The 8,343-nt window shown below is 44.9% G+C and overlaps 1 protein-coding gene and 1 pseudogene across 1 annotated transcript in view; both read left to right on the top strand.

The window, feature by feature from the left end:
- The first annotated feature begins 1,605 nt into the window (after nucleotides 1-1,605).
- LOC101360768 (sodium/hydrogen exchanger 9B2-like) overlaps nucleotides 1,606-8,343 on the top strand; it is a 162,013-nt gene continuing 155,275 nt past the window's right edge. Inside the window, exon 1 of the mRNA XM_023734745.1 lies at nucleotides 1,606-1,654. The gene's annotated coding sequence lies outside the window, so the exon portion shown is untranslated. The remainder of the gene's footprint in view (nucleotides 1,655-8,343) is intronic.
- LOC101353411 (protein NDRG3-like) overlaps nucleotides 4,481-8,343 on the top strand; it is a 14,936-nt pseudogene continuing 11,073 nt past the window's right edge.

The following is an 8,343-nucleotide window of genomic DNA, read 5'->3' as shown; positions in this document are numbered from 1 at the left end:
AAGCTTGAACAAAAGTGTGAAGGCTTGATAGGAAAGCGCATATTGAGTAACAGTCAAAAAAAAAAAAAAAAGCAAAACTAACTTTTGCTGAAGATCAAAAAGAAAGAACTGAGATTATATGAGCCCTCTAGGCTAGGGTAGCAACTTGTACTTCATCAGGCAGGTAAGTGAGCGGAGTGATTGTCTAGGTTGTTTGTGCACATACTCTAAGTGGTTTCACTCAGCACCCATCCAACTCACTTTCCCCCACCTTTCACTTCATAAAGGCTGGAAAGCAAAAACTGTCAAATTCCTAGCCTCCTTGGCTGCAAGCAGTGGCCAAGTAACACAGATCTGGCCAAAGGAATTTAGGCTGGAATTTCAGAGGAGGACTTCCTTCTTGAGTAGAAAGGCAAGACTTCTCTAAAGGGTTTTGCTCCTCCCCTTCTTTTACCCTGGAATGTAGATATGATGGCTGGAGACATAGCAGCCATCTTGTGCGGTGGTATGAGGTCAGAGGGCATGTATTAAGGGCAGAAGAGGGCAATAGAGCGAAGCTGGTTCCTTGAAGACAGCCTCATTTGATCATCATTTGACCCGTTACCACCCGTGGCCTCATCAGCAGTCATTCCTCTTCTCTGTGATCTACAGTCCAAGCAGGCATTGGTCAAATATCTAAGTTTCCCAGGTCACGGTTCCTCAATCCTCTCCTTAAACATTACTGAGTGTGCCTGTTGAAATGTTACTTACTGTGTGCCCTAACTTTAAAAGAGAAGCAGCAGCACTGTGGGGTGGAGTGTTCACATAACAAGAGTCAGGAGGGCTGAGTTTCCTTCTGCCTCTGCCCTTTACTGGTTCTTTGAGTTCTGAACCATCAGATCAGCTTCCTCATCTGTAAAATGGGGGTATTGAACACAATTTGATTTTGTTCAGTGGCTTTCTGAGGCTAGCCCTGAAATCTTTTAAAAGCACAAGGGAAAGCCATACACTATTAATAGTGCAAACCTCCCCAAAATCTTCCAGGAGAGACAGAGAGAAGCAGTCCCGAGTTTTAAGGACACAAACAATACAGTAACAGTGTGTGCAGGGGCGGTGGGGAGGAGGGTGGTGATGGCAGTGAGGGAAAGGGTTTCACCCCTGCAGCCTCAGCATCAGAGGCCATGGTCGCTGGGTACTGAAGGAACCAAAAAGAGGGTTAAAGTCCAATGTCTGTGTATCGCAAGTTATCACCTCATTGATTGGTGCAAACAGTTAATGTGACTAGCAGAGGTTTGAGTCCACCCACAGGTGCCCCGAAGAAAGGCCTGGCGATCTACTTCTATAAAATCAGCCAGGGAAAACCCTATGAAGCAGAGTTCTACTTTGACACACATGGGGTCGCCATGACTTGGAATCGACTCTACCACAACTGACTTGATGTGGTTCGGTTCCATGTCTTACCTTCTACTTAGAGTTAGCAGTTCTACCTGAGCTCCACTAGATGGCAGAACGCAGGCAAAGTACAGGAATCATATGGTTCCTTTTAAAAAAACTGAAGGAAATGGAACAAGTATGAAGGCACTTGAACTACAATCCCAGCATGCACTATTAAGCACCCAAGTTGCTGCTGCACAAAGGTCTCAAGTTTGTTGCTTGTGCAGGAATCTGCAGGACGTCTTCCACTCACTGCTCTGAAGTAAGATTGATACTTTTTAAATGAAACGTTTAGCTGGGGAGAGAGAAGGGTTAATTTTTAGATGTTGCTTTGTTCTTCACGAGCCATGCGCAGTGGTTGAGAGTTAACCAAAAGCCTGACAGTTCGAATCTACCAGCTGCTGGGTGAAAACCCTGTGGGGCAGTTCCACTCTGTCCTATAGGGTCGCTATGAGTTGGAATCAAGGCAACGGGATTGGTTGGGGATTTTTTGTTGTTTTTCTTCACGTTGTCTATTTCAGAATTCATCTGAGCAGTTAGTTCAGGACAAAAGTGGGTTTTTAACAAGTTTGAAGCAGGACTTCAACCCGTAACTTTTCCCATTCTAGTTAGCATTCCAGTTCACCCACAGTTTTAAAAATTCGAGACCTTTCTTGTGTCTCCTCGTGGGCCATGACTGAGCTGGGCTGAACCGGTTAGAAGCCCTGGTTTGAAGCTGGTTTACAAGTTTTTCAAAGTAGCCAAAAAAAAGAGGATTTTAGTGTTTTAAGTGGACATTTTTTTTCTTGTCTGGTGAAAATATTTAGATTTCCTGATAATGCTCAGATTGTGTCTCTGCTTATGAAAAGTTGACATTTTGATTACAGTATTTAGAGTAAGAAAGGTCTATACCAGCTTGGTCTCTTGGCACAGCTTTGCTAGGTGTCTCTTTAGAGTCTGCTTAGCCTGCTCTACTTTGCCACTGTACTGGGGTCTCCAGGCTGTGTGTAACTTCCGATTAATGTCCAGGGTGGGTGCCACCGATTGCACCACCAAGGTCACAAAAAGGGACTTGTTGTTGCTGCCAGTGGAGACAGGTAGCCTGAAATGAGGAATGATTTCGTTCAGGAGGTGTTTCACAACTTCAGTGGCCTTTTCAATAATGCAAGGAAAAGCTTCAACCCAGTTAGTAAAGGTGTTGATAAAAACTAATAGGTATTTTTAATCCTCGGGTGCTCGAAGCATCTCAGTAAAATCCACCCCAGTTTTCTCAAGGCATTGCCCCAGTTCTCTGAACCCCTGGAAGCACTTCAGCAGTGTTCTTGGGATTTTTTTTTTTTTTTTTTTGCACAGGTGGAGCAGCTCTTTACCACTGCCAAAATAGTGATGTAGACCTTTGGTCCAATTAAATGTCTCTTACCCCAGTCATATAATCCATTGGTCCACAATGGGTGGACTGGTGGGCTCTCTATAGGGCAGGGTGCATGAGTTTTGGTGGAATGAAATTCTTCCAGGGGGGGTGTACACCCATCTATCTTTGTTTAGAGTGGCCCTTCCCAGGTCTTGGCAATGTCTTTATCTTGTTGGGAATAGTCCAGGTGGAGGCCAGGTGACGGTAACTCTAAATGGGGAATTAGTGGGGCTACTGTGACAGGTTTCTGTTGGATTGCAGCTTTCTTTGCTGCTGCATCTGTTTTATAATTACTGTTGGCCACCATGGTGTCCCCTTTCTGATGCTCTTTGCAGTGTAGTACTGCTACTTGGGTGGGTAAGAAAACTCTTGTGAGAGTTGTAAGATCTCTTGAGAATATTTAATCTCCTTACCTCCTGCCGTTAGGAGCCCTCTTTCCTTCCAAATTGCCTTGTATGCATGCAATACCTCAAATATGTACTTGGAATTAGTATAAATAGTTGCTCGCTTACCTTTGGCGATTCTAAGGGCCTGCAGCATTGCAAAGAACTTGGCCTTCTGGGTGAAGGTATCTGGGGGAAATGTGCTAACCTCTAGAACCGCCTCTAAAGTGACTACCGCATATCCTGCTTTTCTTTTTCCTTGTTCCGTGTAACTGTTTCCATCAGTGAACGGGTCAAGGCTGCGACTGGCAATGAGTAGGTCGTCCACATATTGGAGGAGGACATCCTTGGTTACGGTCAGTTATCTCAGTTCTTGGGCCAAAGCTGATCCAAAAAGAGTAGGACTGTTTTTAAAGTCCTGTGGGAGGACTTGCTAACACAGCTGCTGTGTTTGTCCTGTTCCTGGCTCCTCCCTCTCAAAGGCAAAGATTTCTTGACTTTTTTCCTCCACTTGGATACAAAAGAAGCATCTTTCAGGTCTAGCGCAGTGAACCTGGAAAAGGTGGCAACAAGGTCCATAGCAGAGTATTTGGGTTGGGGACGACAGGGTGGACTGTGACGGTTACCTGGTTGACAGCTCGCAGATCTTGAATGAATCGGTATTCTCTGTTTTTCTTCTTCACTGGCACGATGAGGGTGTTGAACTGTGACTGACACACTCTGAACAGTCCATGTTTCAGGTGTCTGGGGATGATTTCGCCCAGTGCCTATCGGGCTTCAGCTTGGATGGGATACTGCTTAAGCCTTCGGGGCACTATATCAGGTAACAATTCAATGACAACAGGAGGGACATTTTTTGCTTTCCTTGGTATTCTGTTGGCCCACACCTATGGCACTACTGTATCTCTGGTATCTGGGCCAACTGTAGTGTTCTTCTTCCCCATAGTTAGTTGGCAGCCCAGTAGTGAGGACCATTTGTAACTGCCACCTATTTTTCGTAAAGGGAGGAGTGTGTTAAAGATTTTTCTTGTATAAAGCAATTTAGAGATTGTAGGAGGGGAGGGTGCTCTTTTTTTCTGATACTCACACAACAGACACTGTCGGCCTTATCGGAGTAGCTTGCTATTTGGGGGGATGGGTGGTTCAGAGGTGAGTGGGTCGCTCCGGTATTTACCATAAACTTTACAGGTTCTTCTTCCACTTTCATTATGACTAGAGGCTCAGGAGGAGGACTTGCCTCCACTCCCTTCTCAGTCTGACTTAGGTTTTTCTGGTATAACTGGCCACTGGGTGTTCTTAAGTGGGGTTCACCAACATGGCTGGTTTCTGGAACCAAGCGATAACTCCTGCCCTGCTTGCCAGAAATGTTGCCCGGTGAGAACCTCAGGTTTTACTCAGTGTGACTTGTTACAGCCAAGAAACAAGAGGCCTAGGTGGGAGATGAGGAAGGTGAATTTATTTCATTGTACAAGGAAAGGAGCAATCGGGGCTGCTGCCTCCAAAACTGCTCCCAGGCAGAGGGGGGAGGTGGGCTTTTATAGAGAGGAAACAAGGAAACGCAAATTCATCATGAATATTCAGGATTGACCTTCACACAGGAGCTCAGAGCTTGGGGATGTGTGAGCATTTTCTTTAGACAAGGGTTCGATGCCCCAGGATGGAGGAAGAGGTTGATTTTCTTTCATTAGGATGTTAAGTCTCCACCCAGAGGCGAGTTGAGGTCATCTGTGGCCTGTTCTGTGTTATCTCCTCAAGGACAATTTCAGAAGAAAGTGCAGTTTATTCTGCTGGGTGTAAGAAGATAAGCCAGAGCAGGTGTCTCTTAGAAGGGTTGGGCTACCTCAACAGCAGCGAGGAGTCAGCAGAAACGCCTTCCCCCCTCTTGTCTGGCTGCCACAGTCAGGCGCCTTTCATACTTGTGGTGCCTGGGAATTCATTCCGCAGCTCATCCAGCGCCCCCTTGGACTTCTGCCAGAGGCCACGTGCCCCCCTCTGATACTCCCCTATCTACGCTTATGGCTTTCAGGTGTCTTTGTTGTTGTTGTTAGCACTGCTAGGGGTTGAGTGTTTCTTCCTGATTTTTATTTAAGGTTTCAAATCAGCCGAAAGTGTGGCTTTGTGCACTAGATGAACGCCCATCAGCTCCTACTGACTGGAGAATGTAACCACCTGCTCCAAGCGCAGTTTCAGGCCACGGCTTCTTTACTTACCTGGCATCAGCTTGCTAATCTCACTCTTCTCTCACCCTCACCTCTGCTGTGATTTGTTGCCCTAAAAAATTAATAGCAGGAAGCAGCCCTTTCCTTTAGCCCCCATCAAGAAATCGACAGCACCAGCTTTTGGCAGGGCGGATACCTTAACCAGGTGAGCCTCTGTTCTCAGTGAAAGACTAAAACCCCTTCTCCCCACCCCTTCTCTGTAATGGGGTCTCCGCCTGACAGTTATTGGGGCTACACTGTACTTTCATGACATTCTGGTTTACGCTTTCTCAGAAGGTCAGGAATGAAACATTTCAGTTCAGCAAATACTTGTGTGTCTTCTCCGTGCCGAGCGCTTATGAGGACAAGAGATACAAATATGAATTAAATACAGTTTCTACCGTTGAGTAGCTCAAAATCCAATGCATCAGAATATACCTAAACAGGTGATAAGGTACTGGGTGATTCATGCTACACTAATGATGTAAAGTGAGTAATTCACATTATATCTTTTTCTAGCTTATATTAAGGTCTTCAGAATTTTGGCTCAGTTGACTATATTTTTACCATTTTTGCAGGATTTCTATGGAAAAAAGAAAATACCACCAGACCAGTTGCCGTAGAGTCAACCTAGATTCATGGCAACCCCATGTGTACAGAGTAGAAATATTCCATAAAGTTTTCATGGCTGTGACCTTTTGGAAGCAAATCGCCAGGCCTTTCCCTGATAACACCTCTGGGTGGGTTTAAACTGCCAACTTTTCGGTTAGTACTCAAAGAGCTTAAAGACTTGCACCATCCCAGGGATTCCTGATCTTCTACAGAAGACATTACAGAATAAGCGGAAATGAGTCGATGCCCTAGGTCTAAGTCCAGGGCCCTGCACCTAAGTTGCCGTGCTGGATGTGGAAGTTTCGCACTCGTATTAGTTGACACCTGCTTCTATTGTGCCTTCTTCTCCAGCAGAAGGTAGAAAGCAACAAACATTTCCCAGACTCCCTTTCAGCTAGAGTTCTGGATGCAAAATTAGGGTCTGGCTAGTAGCTGCATTGCATGAGATTTTGAAGATGGGGTGAGGTAGAGGCCACCTTCTTGCTGTTTGTGGCTGTTTTCTGCAGGCAAGGAAGGTCGAGGAGATGCCAGCGTCCAGTCTCCGGCACTGTGGCTGTTAGGAGGCCCTTACAGCAGTGGTGACGGCCAGCCTCAGCATTGCAGTGTTGGAGCACCAGCTGGATGGCTGTTAAGGGAGGTGGTGAGCACATTCTGTGTTCACTGTCCAGGTATCTTCCAGATCCCAGCTCCTCTGGATCACAGCTACAGTGGTGTTCTTGAACTCTGTGTCCCTGTTGTGACCTTTGATTGTGGCAATCGTAGGACACTTCTTAGTAGTTCAGTTACTATCGTTCCAGGAGTTATTCCCGGAGGCCCAGCCTAGACCCTGCACTTCTAGCTCTTTCACCAGTCTCGGGAACAGTTAATTCCCTGCATAAAATCCCTTTCTGCTTAAAATACCTGGAGTGGCTTCTGTTTTCTGCATTGCCTTTGATTAACATGCTTGCTATGTAGCCTCTAAGAGTTACCTAAACCTAATCTCTCTAAATTTCAATTTCATCTCATGGCAAGGAAACTGTAAGCTTAGATCCAGAAGCCTGCGGTTATTTGATACGTTCAGTAGAGCTATACCCTCCCCGGTTGCCATAGACTCCCATGTCTGTATTACCGGCCTGGCCTCTGACAGCATTTGAGTGTGATACTCATAGACTAGATTATCTCTGATGCCTCTTACTCTACAAGTATAATGTGAAACATTTCTTCACTTAAAATCTTTATAAAAGTATAGTTGTTGACTATCTGGTTCATGTCCCACTATTTATTACTCCTGTTCATAGTTCGAGAGGCAGTGGAGGTTCAGTGGAGCTCTGGTGGTGCAGTGTTTAAGAGCTACAGCGAGCTACGGCTGCTAACCAAAAGGTCAGCAGTTGGAATCTACCAGCTGCTCCTTGGAAACCCTATGGACCAGTTCTACTCTGTCCTACAGGGCAGCTATGAGTCGGAATCAACTCGAAGGCAACAGAGGGGTGGTTCATTGGCAGAATTGTTGCCTTTCAAGTGGGAGACATGAGTTCGATTCCCAGCCAACGCACTGCATGCAGAGCTACCACCTATCTGTCAATGGAGGCCTGTATGTTGTTATAATGATGAACAGGTTTCAGCAGAACTTTCAGACTAAGACAGACTAGAAAGAAAGGCCTCGCAATCTACTTTTCAAAAGTAGTCAGTGAAAACCCTGTGGATCACAATGGTCTGATCATTCCATTGTGCTCAGGGTCACTGTGAGTTGGATGTATAATAATAACAGCATTCATAGCTTATATGCAACTGACTTTTTCTTAATTTTTTTCCAAACTTTTTGTTCTTGTTGTTGATAACACAGCAAAACGTACACCTATTCAGCTTCAACAAGTGCAGTTTAGTGACATTGATCACATTCTTCAAGTTGTGCAGCCATTGTCACCCTCTTTTCTGAGTTGTTTCTCCGTCATTAACCTGAACTCCCTGCCCCCTAAGGTTCCTATCTAATCTTTTGAGTTGCTGCTGTCAATTTGATCCCATGTAGTTCTAAAAAGAGCATAATGTTCATGGCATATCTTTTTTACTAGTTAAAATAAACGATTATTTGGTTTTAAGATGACCTAAGGGCCTATTTTTGGTTTAAGGTTTAAAGACTATTTCAGGGCAATAGTTTCAGGGGTTCATCCACCCTCCATGGGTAGATGAAATTCTAGAAAGTCTAGAGCCTGTGAGAGTTTGAAATTCTGTTCTGCATTCTTCCCCACCCCACCTTTTTTTTTCTCCTTTTTTTAAAATTGTATTTTAGATGAAAGTTTACAGAGCAAATTAGTTTCTCATTAAAAACGACTCAGCACAGAATATTAAGTGGAACAAAGAAACTGTCAACACCACACAAACACAAAAATAA

The sequence above is a fragment of the Trichechus manatus genome, unplaced genomic scaffold, assembly GCF_000243295.1.
Source record: "Trichechus manatus latirostris isolate Lorelei unplaced genomic scaffold, TriManLat1.0 scaffold00071, whole genome shotgun sequence".
NCBI lineage: Eukaryota > Metazoa > Chordata > Mammalia > Sirenia > Trichechidae > Trichechus > Trichechus manatus.
The sequence above is the reverse complement of the archived record's forward strand: the minus strand, read 5'-3'. Positions and strand labels throughout refer to the sequence as shown.